The 26,405-nt window shown below is 47.1% G+C and overlaps 1 long non-coding RNA gene across 2 annotated transcripts; it reads left to right on the forward strand.

Moving 5' to 3' along the window:
* The first annotated feature begins 620 nt into the window (after positions 1-620).
* On the forward strand, positions 621-26,405 carry LOC141727133 (uncharacterized). Of its 2 annotated transcripts, XR_012578184.1 has the most exons (6): positions 621-1,391; positions 16,303-16,423; positions 17,449-17,966; positions 18,315-18,432; positions 19,172-19,300; positions 25,204-26,405. It is a non-coding gene; the product is annotated as an uncharacterized LOC141727133 (long non-coding RNA). The 2 variants fall into 2 exon arrangements; XR_012578183.1 differs by having other exon boundaries at positions 17,449-18,432.

Consider the following 26,405-nt stretch of genomic DNA (forward strand, 5'->3'; position numbering starts at 1 on the left):
TGTGTAAAATCATGTTCTCCTGTGTGTTTGGTACATCTGCTTCCTCTGGAAGACAAAAGTAAAAACTTACTTTTTAAGAGTTAAGCTATAATAGAACTGAAGAGTTGTTTATATTGTTTATTGCTACTTTTGCCCATTCATTCAGGATGGTAAGAGGAACGACTTGGAGCTACTTGAGAGCATTCAGCTGTTTATTGCAACTTGCAGAATGAGTCGTGAGATGAGAGAGCAAATGTGTTTATGCACAGAGACAGGTACAACAGGCCTTTGCTGCATTTTGTAACTTAACAACTCAGCTTACAACTATTTCCTGTTATATATTTTTAGTCTGTGTTTAATGGAACCTGCAGAGAAAACTCAGTTGCAATAGTATTTGTAAGGTGTTTCCCTATAGAGAAAAGACAGTTATCCTAGTTTGTAAGAGGTTTGTATCCTCAAAAATTCCAATGCAAAAATTCATTTGGGATATAGGTAAGCTGTTGTAATGTAATTGTTTTAAATTCTTACTCTAATTTTTAATTTTTTAAACCTTAAAATCAATGATCAATTTACTGATTGACTGCAGAAACCTTTAAAATGCTTGTCAGGCTGGCTGAGAATTCACAAGCACACTACTCTGCAATGGTGTACAACCACGGCTGCTGAGGCTGCTGTGAATGCGCAGCAGTTTTTCACAGGTGTGGGACTCCTCCTCTCCAGCACAGGCGCTGGCACAGAGGAACTGGTGATCGGATGTTTTGACGGCCTGTTTTGCAGCAGTCTCCGGCCTGGACGAGCCCTGCTCCGACTGACGGGTCCCTGCAATGAGCCGATGCCCGCAGGCGGCGAGGAGAGACCCGGGCCCCTTTGGCAGCGTTCCCAAAAGGCCACAGGCCGGAGGGGAAGGCCCGCTGTGCCCCAGGCGGCCTCTCCCGCGGGCTCTGGATTCGGGCACGGCAGGGATCCCTGGAGCAGATCCCGCCCTTCTGGCGGCCGGCCCGGAGCTTCGCTGAGGGCGCGGCGCTGCCGGGGCCGGGCCGAGCCCTGCCCGGGCCGGGCCCCGCAGCCCCCGAGGCTGCCCGGCTGCCGCAGCAGGAGCTGCTCCCGCTGCCCGGGGCTGCTCCGGCCCCGCAGGAGCTCTCGGGAGCCCCGAGCGGAGCACACGGCATCGAGCCCGAGCTGCTGAGCTCCCATCCCCGCTCCTGACGCTCCGGGACGGGCTCGCATCCGCGGGCCGGAATGAGCTGGGCAGGTGGGACGCCGCTTGGATCCGCGCTTGGGGCGCTCGGGACCGCAGGAGAAGTGCCACCGGCAGCTGTCATTGGTTTGGCCATTTGTATGGCATTTGTGTCTGAGTTCGGCCTTATTTGGCTGTGCCATATCTGGGAGCATAAAAACTATTTTTCATGAAGGTAAGAAAATGGTTTGATTGTTATCCTATGTGCGCATTATGCTAAATATAAACACTCCCTATTTTACATGCCAGAGGCCTGCCTTAAAGAACCTATGACTTTGCAGATACTATTTCTGTAATTGTGTATCTTTCAGAGGAAGCAGCACAGTTCATCTGAACTGTCCTTCCTTACGCTAAAGAGAAAAAACACTGTTTTTCTCTTTAGCTGTGTGAGCTGTGTGAGAGCTCTGCTAGCTGGGAATGCATGAATGGAAGAATTTTAGGACATTGCCATGGGAAGTGCAGATGTTTAACCATGATTTAGGGAAAAAAGCTAGTAGGTATGCTCATTTATGAAGGTAAGTACCAAAATCTGAATTTTTCCTGTATTACACTGAGCCCCCAATATATTTTGCAATTGCACTTTCCTCTGTATTTTTTCATGCTGATGTCACTGGCAGTGACATGCTCTGTGCTAAGTGCTGGATTGGATGGTTGGCTGGGAGATGCCTTTAGTTTTATGGCACACAGGGGCCTAAGGAGGGTGTGCGGGTGTCCCTGTGCTCTGGCACCAGCTGAGGTGCAGGAGCACTTCCAGGGCTGCCTCCAGGCATGATGAGCTGGAGGCTGGAGTTAAAGCTGTGCCTTCTGCTGACCAGCTGATACCACCTCTGACCGTGAACAGCTGGGCCTGATATAATAAATAGAGCTTTCTTCCTTTCTTACTAAGAGCCAGAGTCTGATAAAATGGATTCTTCATCCTGCTCTGACCAGTGAATACCAGGGTTCATTTCCACAAATTTCCTGCTTTATCTGCTTTGTACCTGCCAGCTACATGAGCCATAATGTCCTGCTACTCAGCTTCCTTGAGAGAAGCAAGCATTTCTTTGGAAAAGAGCTCTTCACTAACAGTTGGATTTGCAAGTGGCTCATTGATGTCCCTCTAACTCCCAAGTTGTTCCACATCTACAGTTGCCCTTTAGGGACAGACCCTGATGCTCCTCTGATTTCTGTGGGATCATCTGTCCTGGGGTGACGTTATGATGCGGGGGGTGCGGGGCCTTCCACCCCTTATCCCCATATCATTCTTACCCCACAATCAGATCTCCCTGAGGTACACATCGTGTTGTTCCATCTCTTTGCATTATCCACCACGTGCAACCTGGTTCCTGAGCAAAGACAACCCCACGAATGGGTTTGTCTGTACTCGAGGCAGAATTGATCCACACAGTCTTCCCTAACAAACCTCTGATATGTACCACTGGGACTTTGTCCCCTTCTATTACATTCAGGGACTCAGACTGGGCAGGACCTGCTCGGTTGGTGGAACCTCGGGTGTTAACTAACCAGGTGGCTTTTGCCAGATACTGCTCCCAATTCTTGAAAGATCCCCCACCCAAAGCTTTCAACTGGGTTTTTAGTAGTCCATTGTACCTCTCCACTTTTCCTGCAGCTGGTGCATGGTAGGGAATATGGTACACCCACTCAATGCCATGTTCCCTAGCCCAGGTGTTGATAAGGCTGTTCTTGAAATGAGTCCCATTGTCTGACTCGATCCTCTCAGGGGTGCCATGTCTCCACAGAACTTGCTTTTCCAGGCCCAGGATGGTGTTCCTGGCTGTAGCATGAGACACAGGGTAGGTTTCCAACCATCCAGTGGTGGCCTCCACCATGGTCAGCACGTAGCGCTTGCCCTGGCGTGTCTGGGGCAGTGTGATGTAGTCAATCTGCCAGGCCTCCCCATACTTGTACTTGGACCACCGCCCACCGTACCAGAGGGGCTTCAGTCGCTTGGCCTGCTTGATGGCAGCACACGTCTCACAGTCATGGATAACCTGAGAAATACTGTCCATGGTTAGATCCACCCCTCGGTCTCGTGCCCACTTATAGGTGGCATCTCTGCCCTGGTGGCCTGAGGCATCATGGACCCATCGAGCTAGGAATAACTCTCCCTTATGTTCCCAATCTAGGTCTATTTTGGACACCCCTATCTTTGCAGCTTGGTCTACCTGCTCATTGTTTTGGTGCTCCTCGGTGGCCCTACTCTTGGGTACATGGGCATCTACATGGCAGACTTTCACAGATAGCCTCCCTACCCTGGTAGCAATGTTTTTCCACTCACCAGCAGCCCAAATTGGTTTCCCTCTATGCTGCCAGTTAGCCTTTTTCCACCTCTCCAGCCATCCCCACAGAGCATTGGCTACCATCCATGAATCAGTGTAGAGGTAGAGCTTTGGCCACTTCTCTCTCTCAGCAATGTCTAGGGCCAGTTGAACAGCCTTGAGTTCAGCAAATTGGCTTGATCCACCTTCTCCTTCGGTAGCTTGTGCAACCTGTCGTGTGGGGCTCCATACGGCTGCTTTCCACTTCCGGTTCATCCCTACGATGCGACAGGAACCGTCAGTGAAAAGAGCGTAGCGTGTTTCCTCTGGGGGCAGTTGGTTATAGGGAGGAGCCTCTTCAGCACGTGTCACTGGTTCTTGTTCCTCTTCATCTGTGACACCAAAATTCTCACCTTCGGGCCAATTTGTAATGACCTCCAAAATCCCAGGGCGATTCAGTTTACCTATACGGGCGCGCTGAGTGATGAGAGCAATCCACTTGCTCCATGTAGCACTGGTGGCATGGTGAGTGGAAGGAACCTTGCCTTTGAACATCCACCCCAGCACGGGTAGTCGGGGTGCCAGGAGGAGTTGTGCTTCAGTGCCTATTACCTCCGAAGCAGCCTGGACTCCTTCATAGGCAGCCAGGATTTCTTTCTCTGTTGGAGTATAGTTGGCTTCAGACCCTCTGTAGCTTCGACTCCAAAATCCCAGTGGTCGACCCCGAGTCTCCTCAGGCACCTTCTGCCAAAGGCTCCAGGACAAGCCATGGTTCCCGGCTGCAGAGTAGAGCACATTCTTCACCTCTGGTCCTGTCCTGACTGGGCCAAGGGCTACTGCATGAGCAATCTCCTGCTTGATCTGGACAAAGGCCTGTTGCTGCTCAGGGCCCCACTGGAAATTGTTCTTCTTGCGGGTGACCAGGTAGAGAGGGCTCACGATCTGACTGTACTCAGGAATATGCATCCTCCAAAAACCTATTGCACCCAAGAAAACTTGTGTCTCTTTCTTATTGGTGGAGACATTGCTGTGATCTTGTTGATGACATCTGTAGGAATCTGACACCGTCCATCTTGCCACTTCACTCCCAGGAATTGAATCTCACGAGCTGGTCCCTTTACTTTGCTCTTTTTAATGGCGAAACCAGCTCCCAGGAGGATCTGGATGATTTCCTTCCCTTTCTCGAACACTTCCGCAGCTGTGTTCCCCACACAATGATGTCATCAATATACTGCAGATGTTCTGGAGCCTCACCCTTTTCCAGTGCAGTCTGGATCAGTCCATGGCAGATGGTGGGTCTGTGCTTCCACCCCTGGGGCAATCGGTTCCAGGTGTACTGCACTCCCCTCCATGTGAAGGCAAACTGAGGCCTGCATTCTGCTGCCAGAGGAATGGAGAAAAATGCATTGGCTATGTCTATAGTGGCGTACCACCTTGCTGCCTTGGACTCAAGCTCATACTGGAGCTCTAATATGTCTGGCACGGCAGCACTCAGTGGTGGAGTCACTTCATTCAATGCACGATAGTCCACAGTCAATCTCCATTCTCCTTCAGATTTTCGCACAGGCCAAATGGGGCTGTTGAAGGGTGAGTGGGTCTTGCTGACCACCCCTTGGCTCTCCAGCTCTCGGATCATCTTATAGATGGGGATCACAGCATCTTGAGTGGTTCTATACTGCCGTCAATGCACTATGGAAGTGGCAATTGGCACTCGTTGCTCTTCTCCCATCAGGCATCCTACTGCAGATAGATTCTCAGACAACCCAGGCAAAGTGTTCAATTGCTGGATGCCCTCTGTCTCTACAGCAGCTATTCCAAATGCCCATCTGAGTCCTTTTGGGTCTTTGAAGTACCCACTTCGAAGGTAATCTATGCCCAAAATACATGGGGCCTCTGGGCCAGTCACAATAGGATGCTTCTTCCACTCATTTCCCATTAGGCTCACATCAGCTTCCACCAAAGTGAAATCCTGGGATCCCCCTGTCACACCAGCAATAGAAACAGACTCTGTCCCCACATGTCTTGATGGGATTAATGTGCACTGCGCACCAGTATCGACCAAAGCTTTGTACTCTTGTGGTTCCAATGTGCCAGGCCAACGAATCCACACAGACCAGAAGACACGATTTTCCCTGGCCTCTACCTGGCTAGAGGCAGGGCCCCTCTAAGCCTGGTTATCATTCTTTCCCTGGGTGTATGTTTTGGATGTTCCTTCGAGGGGATCAGACATGTCATCATCATTATACCTGGCTGTTAGGCTACGGGCAACTGGAGCTGCTTTCCTCCTGGTGGCTTCCTTCAGTTCACGCACCCGTCGTGCCAGAACAGCGGTAGGTTTCCTATCCCACCTTCTCATGTTTTCCCCACAATCACGCAGGTAAAACCACAGCTCAGCTCGTGGGGTGTATCTTCTCTCACCATCTGGGAAACGTCTGCCTTGGATACCGGAACCTCGGATCTGTACTGCTGAAATTTGGAGAAGGTCTTCTTTAATCTCCTCTCTAAGCTTCTTATGGTTCTCCTCTATCTTATCCTCTAAGTTCTGCAGACGTGTTTCTACTGCTGCGATTCTGGCATGTGTTGGGCCATGTACAGCATCTGCATATGCTCGGAGCTTCCTTGCCATGTCAAGCACAGTCTCACCCCTCTCATCCCTCTTCATGATGGCTAAGGCAGAGGCATATTCTTGTGGCCCGAGTCGTATGAGTTTTCGCCACATCACAGACATGCATGGTACTAAGTCTGGGTTCCTAGTTGTTACATCATCTGAGAAGATAATCTCGGCCACGGCCATTTCTCTCAGGCGTTGGATCCCTTGCTCTATTGTCTTCCACTGAGTCTGCTGCATATAGAGATCGTCTGCACACAGGTATCTTTCTGCTACACTTCTTAGGACCCGTTCCCAGAGGCTGTGAGAGTTAGCCCCCCTCATCATTCCTTGGTCTATGACAGAATCCTGTGACAGGGATCCCAAATGCCTGGCTTCAGTGCCATCCAAAACGGTAGCCTCACCTGCAGCATCCCAGAGACGGACCAGCCAACTAATTATGGATTCATCAGACCTTCGAGTGTAATCCTTTCGTAGGCCCCGAAGGTCCTTCAGGGAGAAGGACTCAATATTGGCATCTGATCTTGCATCTGCTGCTTTCACTCCTGACTTTACGTCAGGAGGCACTGAGGTTCCTTCTCCTTCATCATCATCATCATCATCATCATCCACTGGTCGATTGGTCTTGGCTGTGCATTTCCCACTTCTAGTGCTGGTAGCAACAGCCATGGGTTTAGCTGCTGGCTTCGAGCCTGGAGTGTTAGCTGCAGCCTGAGTCACCGGGACAGTTGCTGATTTATCTCCCTGCCCCCCTGCCTCTGTCTGCTGCCCTAGAGTATCTAGCAGTGTGCGATAAGCATATGCCAGGGCCCAGCTCACTGCAATGACCTTCCTCTCCTTAGGCTCATCCTGATACTTCTCTTTCAGATATTTCCCCACCTCAGCTGGGTTCTGAATTTGTTCATGGGGAAAATCCCACACTATAGGGTCAGAGAATTCCTTCAGGATTTGGCCCATATCCTCCCATTTCCCACACCACTTAGGATTTTCCACACCAGGGTTTACTCCTGAGTCAGGGGTCTCATCAGCCCGTCTAGAAATCTCAGCCCTTTTAGAGGGCATTCTAGAGAAGCAGCAGGCTGTATAGAGGAAGGTTACCAGATTGAATACCAGGAAGATGGTTTCTTTAACATTGAAGGGAAACTGAACATCCTTCACTAGTGATGCAACTGATTCATAGGAGAAGGAGGAAAGCAGAGGATGAAAAACCTCATTCCCTCCTGCTCCTCCTGCAACAAACTGGATGCATAACCATAGCCATGAACCATTCATACCTGGAGCAGACCCCAGCATGTTTATAAACTTCTTGCACATTATTGCCACCAAACCCAGCAGGATAGCTATTCTGGTCACAGCCCCTCTGATGTAAAAACTACGTATTAGGGGCAATACTAAAGCTATTTCTAGATACGAAAATAAACCTAGGGACCAGAGAGGTATTAAAATCTCAAAAAACCCTAGGGACCAGAAATGCATGCAAACCTTCACCCCAACAGACATTATGAATCCAAAAAGCATGGCTATTAGCTGATTTAAATGAACACAGAGTAATAGCAGCCAAAATGCAGTCAAAACAGGGTTTTTCCACTCTCTCTCTCGCCCCACGTTGGGCGCCAAAAATTTGTGCTGGTTTAGGGCACATTTGTTAAAGAATCTGCAAAGGAGGGCCCCTCCAGAAAGCAAAACCCACACGGCCCCTCCCCCCAACCGGTTCGGGAAAAAATTCCTCGGAGAGAGGTGGAAAGAACCTGTTTATTTGACTGGCCCCGCACCCCCCAGCACACAAAATGAACAATACCCGATGACACCGCTTTGAGGAAGATGGCAAAATCAGAAAGTCTCTTTCAGGGGGGGTGGTTGCTCTGTTCTCAGTCCCTCCGGCGCTGGGCCAGCCGCTGCAGCTGAACCTTCGGTGTTCCCGGGTCCCAGTCCTGAGCAGGTTCGAGATGGTCACAGGAACAGGAGAGGAGAAACAGTCCAGGAAGCAATGTGGACTGTTTAGCTAGAACTAGCTAATAAGCAGAGGCAGAAAGCAGAGCAGAAGCAAGAGCAGAAAAAGAGAGCAAGCAAAAGCAGCAAGCTGAAGCTGGAAGTGAAAAAACAGTCTTATGTACCGCTTTCCTCTGTGTCCCTGATAAGAGAAACGCAAACAAAACTTCCACTCTTCAGTGCCGGTCTTAAAGGCACAGAACAGATGAATGGGGATATACAAGCATCATAACGTCACCCCAGGACATCCTCTTTGCCTAACACTTTCAAGAATGAGCTAGAAGAGGCAAGTCGAGGTTCAAGGGAAGGACTTGTGTTTCCTACTTCATCCTGGATCATTTAATTTGAAAAGTTTTAGACTTTGATTTTCAACAGTGAATTGTCATCGGCCCAGACTTCAAATTCTCTCAGCACATTAATGTTTTCAACATTAAAGTTTTTACACCCAAAATAGTATCTTTCACTGAATTTTAGTAAAAAAAGAAATGGGTGAAGAACCCTCCACTTACTGTTTTTGAATCATGAAAATTCCATATTGATCCAGAATAAAGTGGATTTATTTGGATACTCCTGGAAACTCCATGCCTTCCTTCTCTCCTTCCTTTGCTCAGTGCAAGGAATACCAACATGACTTATGTCATGATATGTGTTGCCAACGTGTTTGTTTGAAGATCATGCATTTAGTAATGCAAGTTAGTTAAAATCATCTGATCTGGAATCCCTTCCCAACTTCAAAACCCACACACTTAATTTTTGACTCCAGCTGCAGTAGACCTAGACATTTCTTTCACCTGCTTTCTCTGTTGTAATTGACCAGTCCTTTCTCTCTTTCATCACTGATTTGGTCACATAAGACTAAAATGCAATGATCCTTTTGTAACATATGGTACAAATAATTCATGCTGTTAAAGAATGTGTTTTATAAAGATTGTAAAATCAAAAACGTGTCTGTGACCACACACAGCCCGAGAGCAGATGTCTGTTCAGATTCCAACGAATTCCTGGACATGGCTAAGATAACGATGGATGCTTTAGCATAAGAATAGACGCTTCCACGATGATGATCACTGGTATCTCCAGTCATCGGAAGGAAACCACCTAAGAGCGATCATCGATCATCGCCCTGCCGATCACATCAGTCAAGATAGCCAGCCACGCCAGAATTATACATCTGAATACATGGCTTCCCCGGAGCCCATCAACGCTGACTATCCCCCTGGAGCCAATCTTTGTCCAGCTCTGCACACTGAAAGGAACAGCGATGAATGTGAAGAGTTACAAATAAACTGGGACCCCTTCACCTCGAGCACAATAAACTGTATAAAGCCTTGCCGCAAGAAGTGGCTCTTGTGAACGGGGGGGGGGGGGGGGGGGGATTCTGAAGTGATAGAGGTCTGATCCAGGGCTCAATGCGGTCTCTTTGGCTGTGGTGGTTTTGGAGACTATAATTCAGTCATGCAGAAAATTTAATAAATCTTTTTGCAATTTTTGATAATTTGGCTCACAATTGATCATTTATAACACTTTGAAACATGGTGGCCTAGTCAGCATATTTCCGATTTTCCCATTTATTAGACATCAAGACTTAAGTATTAAGTCTTATTATTCTGACATGTAATAAATACAGATTCATTGTACAATTCATGTCCTCTTCAGCTTTAAGAGGCAGAGGACATGAATTCCATTCAAACTGGCCCCTTAATATTTATTTTATCTTCAGAGTGACTCATGAACCCTTTCAAGTTTGGATAAGCAATTAATGCATCAGTGACTGCAACAGACAAGGAAGAGATAATTGAAGGCCAGCAAATAATGGCTTGCTTAGTCACACAGCAGGATCTGCAGTTTTAAAAGATAATTTCATTACATTTTGTGAGTTTTAAAGAAGCAAATAGAGAGCAAAAATCTTTAAAAAAATGTTTGGAAGTATCATATATAATTATACAAGTGTTAATGTGAGAATCTGCAGAGTATCCTGCTTAATGATGCATGTGGTTGTGCAGTTTTTTTATTTGTTCATGGGTATGTTTGTGTACATAACGTGTAAAGGAATTTTTCTAACTTTTTGCAGGAATATTTAAATGGGATATATATTCATGCTCTAAGCTCTGTGTGCTGTGGCAAGAACACTAATGCCTATATATATATAGCAAGGTTTCCTTTTAGAAAACTCTTTTTTTTCCTACTCATTTCCAGCTTGTTCCCTGCTCTCCATGGGTCAGCAGAGCAGTGCCACTCTGCCTCCACCTGGAATTTGTCTGTCCCTTTCTTCTTCCTGTTCCAAAATCACCCTTAATCCCTGCCTCCCACAGCTCTGCCCACTGAGAAATAAGTGCAGCACCAACCAGTTCATGGTCTCCACACCTGTGCATTATTTGCTGCCATTCCACAGAACCCAGTGGAGATGTGTGGGCTGTGCTACCATTGGTGGATTTATGTATTTTCACATCTCCACAATTGTCATGGATTTAATGCTGCCTCTGCTCCTGAATCTCTCTATGTTCATTTATCTACTGCTATTGCTCAGGGTACCCAGTGCTTTTCAGCTGGAGCAGAATTGTTTTAGCAGACATGTATGTGAATGCTTGTGCAGATACAGTGTAATAGGGGCTTAAGAGAGCTGCATCATACAAAACAACATCAGTGGGCATTTTCAGGAGAATCTGAAGAGGAGGGGATGTAGTTCTTACACACTGGACAACAGCTCCTAGTGCCTGTTGTCACAGAGCACCCTGCAGATCATTCTGTGCTCCTTTGTGCTCGGCCCGAGGTGCCAGTGCTGCTCTCTGGGCTTGTGCAGAGCCAAGGAGATCCCCATGGAGGCCACTCTACAGCCTCATGGATGCACAAGAACTTCAGGACACATTTAAGCCTCACACACATGCAAAAAACCCAAACCAAACTAAAACACCACAAAAAGCCAAAAAACTCCCATACAAACAAAAAACCCATGGAAATTTGTTGACAAGTTATAATTGATTGTCTCGTGTCATCTCCATTCTGTTTTCCAAAGCACTGTCAATGTTCAGACAGAAGGACAAAGACAGGTTTTAGCAGGACTGACCAAGTTTTGGTAGGGAAGGAGCCTGCTCTCCCCCATCGGAGCCTGCTGGCTCTGCCTTTCTGGATGGGTGGCACAGCCCTGGCCGTGGCAGAGCAGCTCCTGTGCCCCCGCAGTGGGGCTCACAGCACTTTAAGCCACTCTCACCCTGCACTGCCCAAGGGCTGCTCTGGCAGCGCCCTCAGCTCCCTCTTGGCCCTTTCCCTCCATGCTGCCCTGGCAGCTGAAAGCCGCGCTGGCCCAGGGGGTGTCTGGGCTCTCAGCCACAGCTGGGTTCTGCTGCTCCAAGCCTGGAGCTGCCACGCTGGGGAACCCACAGCTGAGAGCCTCCCTGGAGTGCAGCAAACAGAGGGCCTGGCAGGAGGGGAAAGGGCCCTGAGGTCAGGCCAGAGATGAAGGAAAAGGGGAATGGGAAAGGAGAGAGGAGAAAATTCACAGGGCTTGAGAGCTGAATCTTCCCTGCCAACTTTGTATACAATCTGGATTCCCAAAAGATCAATGGTGTCTGAGTTTATTATTAAATAAAAGAGATGAAAAAGAATATTGATTAGTTGTTCATTGGCTATTCTGAGCACTGATGATTTTGGGATCTGAAGGAAAATGGAGTATGTGACCATGATACTAAAAAAAGATATATGCATATAGAAATGTAGGAATCAGAAACACAATATAAAATAATCAAAGATCAAATAAATTCTGGCATTTCCTCATTTTGAAAGTAAGGAATCTGTGCTACAGGTTTGCTAAAATTCTTTTATATGTACTTTTATGTGTAATACAAGCATACAAAACTTCAGAATGGCATTTGCAAAAGCACCGTGTCTTCACCATGTTCTAACAGTTTTCCAAACAGCTGGAGACAAGAAAATATCAAAATTCTGGAAGCTCTCAAGTCCTTTCATCTCAGTCAAATCCTGAAAGAAAATGTAAGTTATGTGTCTTCTGAGAAATAGGTATTCTATTAAGGAGACTTTTATAATATTCTATTAAGGAGACTTTTGTATTTTTTTTTTAATCAGCTGTCCAATACTGGAAAGAAAACAAGATCTTTCTTGTGGCCTAGAATGGTAGCAGAAAGTAGAATTTAATAGACTCTATTTAGAGCTTCATTTTTCTTACTGGCTATTTTTGCTGGAATTGCCTAGCTAAAAACAGCCAGAATTGCTCTAATGGAGTGATTTCTTCCAAGAGAGTAAGAAGGACAGGAAAATACAGGTCAGTCAGCCTTGCCTCTGTCCCCTGACAGGTGATGGAGTAACTAATCCTGAAAACCATTCCAAACAAGTGGAGAAGTCGATTGGGAGTAATGGTTACCTACCTGATGCCCATGATAGGGCAGCCAAATGGATGGATATGGAGCAATGGATGATGTCTACCCCAGCTTTACCCAAGCCTTTGAGACAATCTCCTACAGCATCCCTAAACACAAACTGCCAAAACACCCAGTGAGGAAGGCTGAAAAATGGATGAGGACTGTCATCAGTGGCACAAAGTAGAGCTGGAGGCAAGTCATGGGTGCTGTGACCCCCAGGGGCTGATGCTGGGGCAGATGCTCTTTAATGTCTTCATTCATGGCCGGGCTGGAGGAGCAGTTCACCCTCAGCAAGTCTGCAGACTGTCACGGAAGGAGACCAGGACACCAGTTGGTTCATCATGGCCCACTTTATTGAACAAATATCAAACATTTATACAGCAAATAATAAGCTTATGAATATTCTGTAAGCCAAGCAATCTATTGGTTAAACTATAGCATTAACTCATCCACATTCCTTTGAGACTACGTTCTCTATCTCTCCTGCCTCACTGTCCATTTCTTTATCATGTTTTGAGAGAATCAAGGACATATTATCTCACACCTGTAAGATTCGGAACTAACTATGGTCTTGTACTTTTCCATTCTCTATCCTGTTACAGAAACAAAAAAGGCCTCTGCCTGTCTCTGCCCTAGTTAGGACATCTTTCCCAAATTAATTCGGCTGTGTCCCCTCTCCTCAAGCCACTCTTTGACAAAACTCTCCACAGCAGACAATGCAAAGCTGGCAGGAGCAGCTGATAGCCCAAATGTTTGTGCCATTCAGAGGGGTGTCAGCAGCTAAAGAATTGGCCTGAGGGGAATCTGATGGAGTTAAAGGAAGGGAAATGAGAAGTCTTGGACCTGGGCAGGAATAAACCCAGGCATCAAGAGCTGCAGTAGGCTGACTGCCAGGAAAGAAGCTTTTGTATTTTCCTTGCCTTGCTGCTGTGGGGCTGTGCCCCAAAGCCAAGGCAGAAGGATGACTGCAGCCACAGAATGAGGGGGTTTGCACTGAGCCCGGCCAGCCCGGAGCCGTCCCCCCGCGCTGTGCCCGCAGCCCCGGCTCTGCCGCGCTCGTCCCCGCCAAGGCCAGCCCGCACTGGGACTGCGCTGGGCACGCGTGGGCCCCAGCGCAGCGCCCCCTCAGGCCGTGCTCTGCCAGTGCAGCCGCGGCCGTTGCGCTGCGGGCGTTGCGGCCACAGTCGGCGATCGACGCCATGGCGGAGCTGCCCCTGCCTGCCGAGCGAGAGGTGCTCAGTGCTATAAGTAAAAAATCTGCCACCGTTTTAAAAAAAAATGTTGCAGAGTGAAGAAGTTAAACCAGTTGCTGCCAAGGATGAGTTCTACCTGTTTGTAATCACCGGTTGTTTTTGTTAATTACTCGTTTTCTATCAGGACCATCCTGCCTGAAAGTCAGGTTGATAGCTCTTCTCACAGTGAAAGGAAGGGACATAAAGAGAGGGACATCAGAGGGCATGCAAAATAACTTCGGAACCAGCAAGCCATGGGAAAGTCACCCCATCAAAGTAATCAAAAGACCCCAAAAACAATGAGCCAACACAGAATTAAGAGATCAGAGTGATGTCTGGACGTGAGGAACAAAGTACCGAGCCTACAGAGATGCTGAGAACCTTTGTTGCCCCTTGCCCTGAGCAAAGATCTCAGCTGATGGCAAATCCCGTAACACAGGGTATACACCCACTGCCCCCGTGAGGACAAGACCCCCCAGCTCTGCCCCCTACTGGAGAAAGCTGCACTTTCCTCCTCCTCCGAGTTACCTTGGGAGTGTCAACAGAGAAGCTGCGGACGCATCGAGCCTCCCAGCCTTGAGCTGATCACTTTTAATAAAGGCCTTAATAGGAGAAAAAGTATCCTGCCCTGTTTATCTCACTCAGGATCCCGCCAGGAGCTCTATGGGGAGCAGCTGCCTCTGGCCGAACGGGAGGTGCTTGGCATCCAGCCCTGCAGCTTCCAGCAGCTCCACAGGGAGCAGCAGCCCCCAGCCCATGACCCCCGAGGTAGGAAAAAAGTTGTAGCCTTGTTTTTCCAAAAGGTCATGAAAAGTGACCATTTGAAGTAGTTTGCCTCAAGGCTCTGTCATTCTCAACCAGAAGTTGTCAAGCCTACTAGGAAGGGGCACCTAGGAGGCCAAAAGATTCTCTGCCCGGTTTTCCTGTGTGCTTCCCGTGATGTTTGATCCACAGCAGCACTAGAGTTCTGTGTCCTACAGCCACGTTGTGGAGCCTGACCAATGTGTTTGGATTCTTGCAGCCACCCCGGGCACTTCAGGGCCCAGCGCTCCCGCTGGCAGTACAGCCTGTGCAGCATGGACAGCCTCCAGCTCAGCACAGAACACACCTGGGGAGGAGGAATGGCCACCAGCAGATCTAGGCTTTGCCGTAGAGAAAATTATTCGGGAGATCAGGAGGTCTCTGTCTGAAAGATCTCCCTCTGCTCAAGTAATTCCATTGGATGGGGATAAAAGGGGTGGACTGAGAGCTTTTGAACCTTGTTACATGGCTGAGAAGCAAAGGCTTCTTTAATTGAACTTATTTCATCATAATTTAGTTATTGAATTATTCTTGGAAAAGAAAGATTTCCAAAAGAGGAGATGAAGAATAAATGAAGAAGAGGTTTTACTTGCTGGGAAAGAGGAGAAGAGTGTTTGGAGAAGTGGCACTGAAGGCCAAGTGTCCCGTGCAGGGAGGGGCATGCCAGAGGTGCCTCTGTAGCAGCAGCAGATGTGGGCTGTGCCTCCTTTGGGTGGGAAGGCCAAGGCAAAGCAAGGGCTGGGCTGCAGCTGCTGCTGCTGTGTGAGCCGTGCCGTGGTGTGGGTGCTCCCAGAGCCGTGGCTGGGGCTGGGCTGGGCTGCAGCTCTCTGTCCTTTTGCAGATTATTACACGTGTTGGCCAAAGAATGTCTCTCTTTCTGTTGATGTGCTGACCCATTGCTTGCAGTACATTTGTGATTATGACTCAAGGGGAGAATGGGAATTTTGCATTTACCAATACCTTATTCTCAAGTGGCATGACTTTTGTCTTCTGTAAAGTCACACACAGCAGTTTTCAGAAGCATTTCATTCCATAATAAAAGGAAACATTGCAGGCTCAGAGCCATCTTTAGAATCTTTAGGGTTCTGATGGACAGGCTACAGCAGAAGAGATAAATATTCTGAAACTGGTCATAGGGAGAATATCTTTGTGTCCAACTTCCTCAATGGAACAGAAACGCTACTTGGTTGTCTGGCTTTTCCTGCCTTTTGGGTTGTTTTTTTTCTATTCTCCCGATTTACAGATTTTTGCCACTGATCACAAATGTGATCCTGGAAATACCCTGGCTGCATAAATGTTTGCCTGGATAACACAGATGGGGCAGCAGCAGAGGGCTCCAAGAAGCAGCACCTTGTGATGGGCTGTGTGAGCAGTTGGCTGGGGGTGCTGAGACTCCCAGGCAGAAATGTGTGCTTTGTCTGTGGGTTTGCAGCACACAGCCCTGGGCAGGGCTGGGAGTGGGCTCTGCACTTGCTGGCAGCTGTGCCGGCAGCAAGGAGAGCCCCTGGCTTTGTGCTGGCTGATTTCTCACAGCTCTGGGATAAGGCAGGGTCAGAGCCTGAGGGCACGTCCCCTCGCTTGGTATCTTCTGGTTTTCTGTGTTCCACTTTTGTCTCAAAGGTCATTTTGTAAGAGCTTCAGTTTCACCTTGGCCCTCTGAATCCTGAGTTTAAAAGGCTTGTCATGTGAACCGTGGGGGCAGTGTTCCCTCCTCTGTTCTCCATGTCCTTTGGGAGTGGAGAAGGACAATTATTGTATCCCTGATATGATTCCACCAAAATAGTGAGTGATCTTTGGGTTCCTTTCTTTCTGTTTTTCTGCTCAGGGCAATGTTGGTGTTGCCCCTGATTCTTCAGGAGGGGAGCCTGTGGACAGAGCTGCAGCAGAGGAAGCTTCATCTGGCACCAAGAGCTGCAGGAACAGTTCCCAGGAGCCTGAGGAGCCTGGTATGGACAGAGCCCCCACTGGTTTAGAGAGCTGTGAGATGGCTGCTCTGAGCAGAGCTGGTGCTTCCTGGTGCCTTTAGTTCAAACCCTGCACGGGCACAACGTGCCTGAGCCCTGCCCTCCACGCTTCTCCAGAGGCTCTGACCCTGAGTCCTCTGCTGGGGCAAGAGAGCAGGGAATAAACCTGAGCTTGTGGGAGTTGTGTCACCAAGCCGGGTGTCCCAGTTTTGTGCTGAAGTTGGTGGATAAATTTGCTGCAGGGTGCTAGGGAGGCCAGGCTGAGTGACTCTTGAAGGAACAGAGGAAAAAAAGAGCAAAAAGTCAAGACAGAAGTCCAAATCATTGACTAAATGTAGTAACAGTCTGTTGGTATTAGTCCTGACCCACAAGAAAAACAAGCAGCACATCAGAGGCCAACCAACTGAAAAATCACAGTAACTCCAGTAACAAAAGGAAAAGCTTGAATGACCCCTGATTAGGGAGACCTAAGAGGAGAGAGAGAGCACTGTGGATCCATCCCTTAGCCAAGCTGGTGCAGCCTGCAGGCCTCGTAGGGAGCTCTGTCCCTCCCAGCCCTTCCTGCCAGAGCTGATGGTCCAGTTGCAGCAGCTGCTGCTCACTGCAGAGGGCAGCTTGTAGATGCCAGGTAATGGAGCTGGTTCATGGCTCAGCTCCCAGCACCTTCAGCTTCAGCCATTTCAGTGAGGACTGAGGTCTGTCTGTCAGCACAGAGAAAGAACAAGGCTGGGCTTCCTTGTGGCAGCTGGGACTGTCTCTGTTTCAAGCTCTCCTGGGTGCCCTTTGCATTGTGAGTGCTGAGACTATCGAGATACTTCAATGTGTTGAAACACACTTTTGAACACTTGGAATGGTCCCTGTTCTTTTAAGGGCAGATTGCTTCCAATTGCCAAGTAAGAGTCTGCCTTTCAGGCCATCTTTGACAGCCCCTGGTAGAAGGACAATTTGTGCCCAAGGGAAAGGTGCAGAAGGGCCAATACTGACTGAGCGTTCCCTTTGCTTCCCAGATGCCATCTGACCAACATCTCCAGGAGGGTTGCCCTGCATGGCAGGAAGAGACAGGGGAGAGCCTGTGACCATCGGGCAGGTAGAACTCCTCTGTTTGTAGATATGTTTATAGATTTCTATGGTTCTATTTATTAGTGGTTATAGTTCCATTTATAGATGATAGTGTTCTGTTTTTATGGGCATATATTGATATATCTGTATAGTTAAATGTGGATATGTACACAGTTAGAGAAGTGATATAATAATATTTTATTATAAATTTACATTTATAGATTTTTCAGAGTTAGACAGATTGCTGTTTGTGTAGGCCTAGGCTGCATCTTTACCTCTTTCCCCCTCGGCTGCCTTTTTCACCTCTTGCTTTTCCCCCGGTGCCCCCTGTGTCCCCTGTCCCTGTGCTGGGTCCGAGCTGGCGGCCGGGCCGGGCGGAGCAGCACTTCCAGCCCCGGCTGTCCCTGGAACGGTGGGAGCTGCCGCTGGCCCCAGGCACTGTCCCCTGAGGAGCTGCTGAAGGACGGTGAGACTGAGGGGGCTGAGGGGGCAGTGGCGCCCAAGGGACGGTGACCCTGAGCTGCTGCTGGGGCTGAGGGCTGTGGGGCAGCCGAGGGCCATGGTGGCACTGAGGTGACAGGGAAGTGGCACAGGCTGATGGGGTGGCGGGTCTAAGGGGATGGGATGGCTCAGAAGGGACTGAGGGGGGTGAGAGGACTGTGAGGGGCTGAAGAAACTGAAGGGGGCTGGGGCTTCACCGAGAGCATGGTGGGGCTGAGGGGATGGAGGGAGCCAGCAGGGAGCACAGAGGGCTCCGGGACTGCAGCTCTGTCAGGCCTTGGAAGCAATTCCAGAGCCTCCACTTTTGCCCCAGCTGCAAGGAAGACCTTGAGGACAGCCAGAGACTGACGGGAGGCAGCAGGGAGGAGCTGAAGGCCAGCAGCAAGAGCAGTGAACGGGGACCCGCTGCTGCCAGCCTGGAGAGAGCCCGGGTGAGGCCACAGGCCCGGGCCGGCAGGCTGGGGCTGACGCTGCCGTGGGCTGCAGATCCATGTGCATGAAATACTGTTACTAAGCCTCTGTTTTCAAGACTATAAAGCACACATGCAATGAGAATCTCTATTTAATCTCCTCACTAGCACTTGCAAACAACTTATGCTGGCTTCTGAGAACCCTGTCTATGTAATAATACACAGGTACCAACTTCAGTTAATTTATTGCCAACCTCTAAAATAACTCACTATACACAAAGATCAATTAGGCATTTAACAACTTAATTTATTGCATATTACTACAAAGATTAAGCCCATCTAGGAAGACAAAAATACCTCCATAGATATGTAAATAGGATTACATCCAGAAACAGATAAATATACATATAAGAATAGATGTATGTATCTATACAAATACCAATATTCCTATTTTAAAAGCCATATAACAAAAATTATATCAAATGTGATACCTACACAACTGTATCCATAGGAAATAAAAATTAGCACAGATATAACAATACCCATGTATACATAAATAAATTTATACACATATAAGTAATTTCAAACATGTATGTATATATTTACATATAATATATATATGATACATTCATAGCAAAATAAGTACACATAAATATAAGAATATACACATGGAAATAAACCCATACAAATAGCAACCCACATATGGAAATACACACGTAATAAACCCTGTCTACATTCAAGTCCGCGTATCTGTAAACAGCACTCCAAGCAGAGGGATCCCAGCTGCCCCACCTTCAAAGCCTCTCCCTCCGTCTCCTCCTCCCGTGCAGAGCAGCTCTCCTGGGCAGCGACAGCAGATGGGACATCTGGGAAGCAAAGGGAACACTGAGTGAGTATGGGGACGTTTCCTTTGGCAGCAGCTGCACTTCCATCAGGGAAGAGGAAATGTCAGAGCCTCCCCAGGAGGGTCGGAAAGAGAAAGCAGCCGAGCAGGCCAGGCTGTGGTGAGCGCAGCCGCGGCGGGACTGTCCCGCAGCCCCGGCAGCCCGGCAGAGAAACCTCTTGAGAAACGTGAAGTGTATTTTCCAATGTAACCAATTAGCTTGAGTTTTGAATGTTTTGCATTTGCAACTGAGGCCCTGTAAGCAATTCTAATTGTTGTCAGTAGGTGAGGTACTTCTGAACAAAGAAATAAGTTTTACATGGGATTTCCTAATGGATAATGGTTATAAAAAAGAATGGATGTTTGGAGAGTCTGTTATTATAATGTGGTATGTTCAAGGTGTGACGCACACACACACACACACACACACACATACACACACACACTCTCTCTCTCTCTATCTCTCTCTGTTGTACATAGAGAGTGTACAACATCTCTCCTTTATACTTTTGTTTTATAAATACATAGTTCTAAGAATTTTAAACTTTTATTTAGCTTAAAAGCTCAAAGACTCAGTATTAAACACCTGTCTAGCCTCCTGGCCCTCCATTCTGGCCATCCAGGGCCATAGGGTGCCAATTCAAAAGGTATTTTTCAGACAACACTAACAGACACAGGCCCCGAGGCACCAACCTGCCCTCTTTGTGTATTATCAGCAATAGAAACTAGTTCCTTCCAGTTCCCAAATGTCAAAAATTATGTATTTTTGCATGGAAACTATGATGACTTTTGCTGATGTTTGTAACATTTCACAGGGCCAAAGATTATTAAGATTTCTGAAGATTTACAAAATAGAGATGCAAATGTCATTGAAAGCTGAGAGGAATAGCAGATTTGTCTTTACAAACCAGCTGTGGGTCTGCTGGTAGATACAACTAGCACTGGGAAGGATTCCACTGATTAATGAACGGAAAAAGATATTTGCTTTTACAAATAACCTTTAGGTTTGCTGATAAATGAAACTAGACATTGAAAGAAACAATGGGGAAGAAAAACCCCTAAATTCATTAAGAATTAAAAATTAAAAGGGAGGGTTATACATTAGAGGGAAACCTTTGGTATCAGGCATATCAGGAAGTCCGTAGCTCTCAAGTACCTCAGCCAATGGGGAAAGAAAGAAGAGAAATGTGGCCAGGAAATTGGGATAAAAAGGAGGCTGTGTCCTCCAAAAATTCAAGAGATCCCAGGGGAATGCCCCATGGCCTCTCCCTTTATTCGAATAAACCCAAAAAGGACTCCTCTGTCTCCCTTTTGGCCATAAACCTCTGGTGTTTGTGGATTAATTTTCCTAACAAAGCATAGCAAGGATGGAGGTTTAATCAGCCTGAAAAACCTCTTACTGAAGTATCCATAGAATCACAGCTTAATGCAGAGTGCCCCAGTACCACCTCACCCTGTCCATGAGCCATCCTGGAAATGCAAAGCATGCCAGCCCCAAGTCTGATCCTAGTGCCCGTTCTTATGCACAATTGTCTCCAAAACCTGCAGCAGCACAAGCAAAGGTCCTGGCAGAGCCCATTCTGAGGGTGTCTCGGGGACCCTCCACACGTGTTCCGAGCGCACGGGGACAGCAGGCTCTCCCTCAGCAGCAGGCTGGTGAGTCCCACGTGCCCCAGCCTCGTGCTGTCCCTGTCCTGCACCTCCTGTGCCCCGAGCCCAGGCAATGACATTGGGCGCTACCAGGGACACCATTTCTGCTTTGGCCAGACACTGCAGCGTCTCCAGGCTGCCCTGGCTCTGTCCAGCCCCGGCCGCTCCAGCCTGGGGCAGCTCTCACCAGCAGGAGAGCATAGCCCGGCTTGGCGCAGCTGCGCTTCAGCCCACGGTGCCAGGAGTTGTTTTGTGTGGGGTGAAGCCCCACGGCTGCACCGGCACGGGGGCAGAGGGCAGGGACAGCACGGGGACAGAGGCCAGCCTGGGCACAGGCCACTGCAGGCTCCCTCAGCTTCATCGGCCACAGACGGTTCTGGAGACAGCAAAAATCCCAGGAAAACTGCAGAACTGGGAACCAAGGGGATAAAAGGAAGCTTGTGGGCAGACTTTAGGGAGAAAACCTATGAAAACCAACTCAGGTGGGCCCAAAGCCAGGTGGGAAGGAGTTACCAACATCAGTGTGTTTCTCCTCCCAAGGGAGAGGAGGAAACCCCCAGCAATACCATCACAAACCTCCCAGCAAGAGAGCCAGGACACTGATGGCTCCTGTGAGCCCCAGGCTGAGCCTTTGAGCTGTGGCACCTCAGGAAGCTTTGGAAGGGCCGGGACAGCACAGAGAGGTGCTGGGGCTGTTTCTGTACTGAGTTCTCCCTGCACTGCTGGGGCTCTTCAGCATCAGGTCATCCCAGGGGTGTGTGACTGGCACAAGTGCTTTGGGGCTGACACCATCGCTGCGTGTCATTGCAGGTTCTGCACATACTCATAGCCCAAATGCACAGCATTTTATCAGGCACTGCCTTTTTTCTCTTTGATACTAATGAATTTAAAGAGTTTGAGGATGATTTGTTGGGGTGAAATAAAGTTGTCAAGACTGAAGGAGAAGGGCGGGGGGAGGGGGGAACCACTTTGGTTGCAGCGAGGAGACAGCTCACTCCCAGCATCCCCTGTGTCATCACCTCCAGAATGTTCTCTGTTCTCTGTGAAACTATTGGTTTAAAAGTGCTGCAGTATTTTGCATATTCCTAATCCTTCTTTCCTATTGGACCCTCAAACTCCACCTTTATCCTACTTTCTAGAAATTGTGTTTACGCTTGCCCTTGGCCTTTTTGGTGCTCCCCTCTGTAGTGTGCTTGCCTGCGTCCTGTTTGTTATTTTTGTATTAATAAATCCTCTTTATTTTTGGGTCACCAATCTGTGCCCATCCCTTGGTTTTGATCTCCAAGTTTGGAGACCTCTCACCAATCTCCCGGGCGGTCTCGGGGTCTGCTCATCTGGGCCAGACCCCGAGTGACTGCAGCCCCCTGTGCTTTTCTCAAATTAAAGTAAAGTACCCTATAAGAAATTAAACACAGCTACCCAATATATCCTCTGTTTCCAGAGGAAAGAAAAAAACTCTTCCAGGATGGCAAAATGAACAGTGTTTTAGTCTGTGCTCTTCTGCTGCCTAGCCATAAGCTAATATATAATATATATAATACATGTGAAAATATATAATACATGTGATAATCCTTATTCTTCTTTTCTCCTCTCCTCTTTTCCCCTGTTCTATCCAGTATTCTGAAGATGCACAGTATGTCCAAGAAAAATACGATTTCCCCTTTATTTTTTATTTGTGGACAGCAACTTTCTTGCTGTGTCCGCAGTTCTCAACAATGTTCTCTCATTAAATATGGGACATAAATCTCCATCAAACACAGGAACAGAAACAGCTGTTATCTGTGTATTGATTCAGTGAAACAGGGTACTTGTGCTTTTAGAACAAAAAAAAAGGTTATTTGCCATTCCCTGAAAGAAGAAAATGCTTAAGGTGCCACTTTCACAGGGGACAGAGGTTTACCAACAAATATGACTGAATTTATAAGGGAAAATTTGTTCCATATTTGTTCCAAATTTGTTCTAGGAGTGAGAAATACCAGGGCAAGGAAAAGCTGGAATTATTCATATAAATCATCAGCACCTACAATATTTAGGTGCTGATAATTTGCTGCAAGGATGTGGGACATCTCTGTATTTACATTGCAAAAAAGGTGCCTTTTTTTCAAATTCAAAAAAATCAGATATTACAGAAATACATGTGAAAAAGAGGTGAGGATGAGCTTCCAGCCATTACAGGGAATTTCAGCATGTCAAATTTCCTGGAAATTTTGCTATTTGTCAGTAACAGTAAAGTATGGCTACAATAAACCATGGTACAAATGGTGAAAAAATACTCCCAAAGTTATAATTAAACAAAAATTGCTCCTTCTGTATGGAATTTTTCCTGGAAGTTAATGGAAGAAGAGCTGTAGCCTGGTTTGTCAGGGACATGGTAGCAGGGGTAAGCAGCAAGCACACGACAGCCCTTGTAAGAGAAACTCACTCATCAATAAGGGAGATGGCTGGGAGAAGGCAGCATTGAGTGCTCACCTGGGGAAATCAGTGTCAGGCTTATTACAAACAGAGGAGTGCATTTAAAATTAAACAGCAGACCTTAATGACACGAAAGCAGCAATTCTGGTTTTTTTCTGCTTGAATCTCAGTGGGCCATCACTAGTGGTTTCCATCAGAAGAATTAATCATCCTTCTCCATTAAATGTTACTTAGCAAAGACTCCTGCAAACTGCAGCCCCTGAACCAAAGGTCTCTCTAACATGTGGGATGGAGAACTGTGCCTCCAAGTGCTGCCCCTCCCCGATGGTGAGAGTCAAGCACAGAGCAAACCACGCTCTGCAGAGGTGGCGAGCCCTGCTGCGGAGGCTGCTCCTGTTGCTGTGCTCTGCTGCACAACATTTATTATAGTCATGGCTTCAGCTGGGGTTTTTCCCTAATATTTCAGCTGAGGTCTTGGAAGAGGCTGGTTTACATCTCTGTGAGTCTGTGTATCCGGCTGCCTTTTCTTACGTCTGGTGCTTTGCCTGTTAGGGTGAGTTAGATCAGAGGCTCTGCAGGAATGGTTTATCACAGACAAACCACTCCATCTGCTCCTTCCTCTTCCTGCAGACAAAGCAGACACAACAGGTTTGGCGTTGTCCAGTGAAGTATTAAAATTCAAACAAACAAGCAAACGAAAAAGGAATTTCTAGGTAGGAATCAAAATGAAAATTTACACCCCTCTCTCTCTCACACACACTGAAACCTGTTTACTCTGTGTTCTCCAGGATAACACACTCATCAGACTATGAGACTCCTTTTTTTCTTTCTTTTACAACAGGCATCTGATGTTAAAAATATTTTTTGTTATTAAACTTTTTAAAATTTAGCAGTATCCCAGCTCTTTTTAATATTTAGCAGCATCCCAGAATTCAGCATGTGTAGAACACACTTGATTTTTAGGAGCTGTAGGCTGACCTGTGCTTTTCTGCTTTTCTCATTTTTTTTCAGGGAATAAGATGCTGTGAAAACATAGGAACTGTGCTTATGAACATTTAATAATGATTTAGGAATTTAAGATAATTTAGTGCAAGGTATTTTTAAGTTCTCATTAAAATATCTCTGACTTGTACTTGAAACATCAACCTCGTGCATACTCTGCGAAGTAATTTAATATTCATGCCCTGTGAGTTGAGGCAAACCTCCAGAGTCAAAGATTGCTCAAGATTTAATTCTTTTGTGGGCAATATTCTAATCTATTAAAGACATTAGAAATAAATTGCTTAATTAAAAAACTACAACAAACCCAACAGACCTTTCTAGTTAAGTTAAAGCTTTTCAAGAAGACTTGATTAATGGTATACTGTATTAATTAATTTAAAATCTATTATCTTTGCATTTCTAAAACACCTTTAAATATGCTTAGTCTTCTATAATTAAGAAAAGTAGAAGAATATTTGCAGGAAACCTAAAAAAACTACAGGGTTTTCCTTGTGTGAATGGACAGAAGAGAAGTGAGAGAAGTCTTCTCACATCTTTTTTTCCCATCAAAGTTCTTCTGTCTTGTCGCCCTTTGTGTCTCAGATCCTTGACTATCACATGAGGAAAAGAAGGAAATTATGTCTTTGGGATGCATTTGAATTGCTTTATTTCTGTATCAGTGCAGGCAATAAAAAGCACTTAGATAAACATGAAGTCTCTAACAGAATGGTAAAGTGTGAGGAGCTATTAGCCCATGCCATTTAGCCATAAACATGAATTCAGTTTGACAAAAATCTCAGGGGGCTTGGTAGAGGTGATTCCTATAGGCTTCCTTCTTTATTTGAACACAGCTTTCAATTTCACAGGGTAAAGGTTCTTCCTAGTCTGTGAAGGTCCAGCCACCACTCCTGGCAAGGTCCCACAAGGGCTGTGAGAAGCCTCCCAGTACCAAGACAGGGCTCTCTGACATAGGCTGAATCCCTGAATTAAGGGATTGAGGCAGTAAGTGCTAAAAAGTGCTGCTGTTCAATCAGCTTGTGTCCAGGTTGCCTCCTCTTCTTCTGTCTTGCTTCTGCTGGATCCTGCAGTCACACTGCACTTGCTGGGCAGCCTCTGCTCAGCAAAGCTTCTGACTGCGCCCTCCACAAAGGAATTTAGGGCAGCTCCTTGCAGCCTGGGAGTCTCGCTGGACAGAAAAAGACTGGCAGATCTGCCTGTCCAACCAGCCACAACCAGGCAATGGGCAAGGAAGCTGCAGGAATGTTCAACTTCATCCCAAAAGGGGCACCTTCATCTGCTCCTGTGAGTCACCTCACATTCTCCATTGACTGACTTGATGGATGCCCACCAAGCATATGGGACTCCAAGGAGCTGCTCACATGGACACCTCTGCAGGGACCTGAGATCCACTAAGTGAAAACCCTGCTTGGGATGAGGCAGTTTGACTCTGCTTCACAGAGACTGCCAAAAGGAACACCTTGGCCTTACCAGCTGGGTTTTAGTATTTCTTTTTATTCCATCTACCAGAAGGATGTATATTTTTCTTGCCAGAGATTTCATCAGAGTCTCCAGTCACAGGAACTATCCTGAATTAGCCTGGATTCATTATCCTGAGATATTCCCAAAAATTTCCCCAAGGAATGTTGGGAGAAAAAAAAGAAAGTAAGCAGAAGGATTGTGACCTCTGTTTTTTATTTATCGTCCTTTTGTGTAACCTGCATTTAGCTGAAAATGCCTTGACTAGCTTTGGCTTTCCTCGTTAAGTGGTTCTCGATTTGCTACCACCACCACAACCCTCGGGCAGGTCATTCTGGTGTTCATTGTCATAAAGTTGCTCACAAGTTACATTCTCCTCCTCCTCCCCATTCTGCATGCCCACCATGAGGACTGACAGGCATATGGCTTCAGGAAAGCACCCTCATTGCTGGACTGTGGTTCTGCTGTAATTTCCTAATGCAAATCAATAAACAGTTTCTGGCAACAGGGAATTCTATCAAGTGTGGAATAAAACAGAACTATTATTTCCAGTGCATGTCATTACCTCATTTTCTTATAAATAAAAAAAGTT

Source organism: Zonotrichia albicollis, chromosome Z (genome assembly GCF_047830755.1).
Source record: "Zonotrichia albicollis isolate bZonAlb1 chromosome Z, bZonAlb1.hap1, whole genome shotgun sequence".
Classification (NCBI taxonomy): domain Eukaryota; kingdom Metazoa; phylum Chordata; class Aves; order Passeriformes; family Passerellidae; genus Zonotrichia; species Zonotrichia albicollis.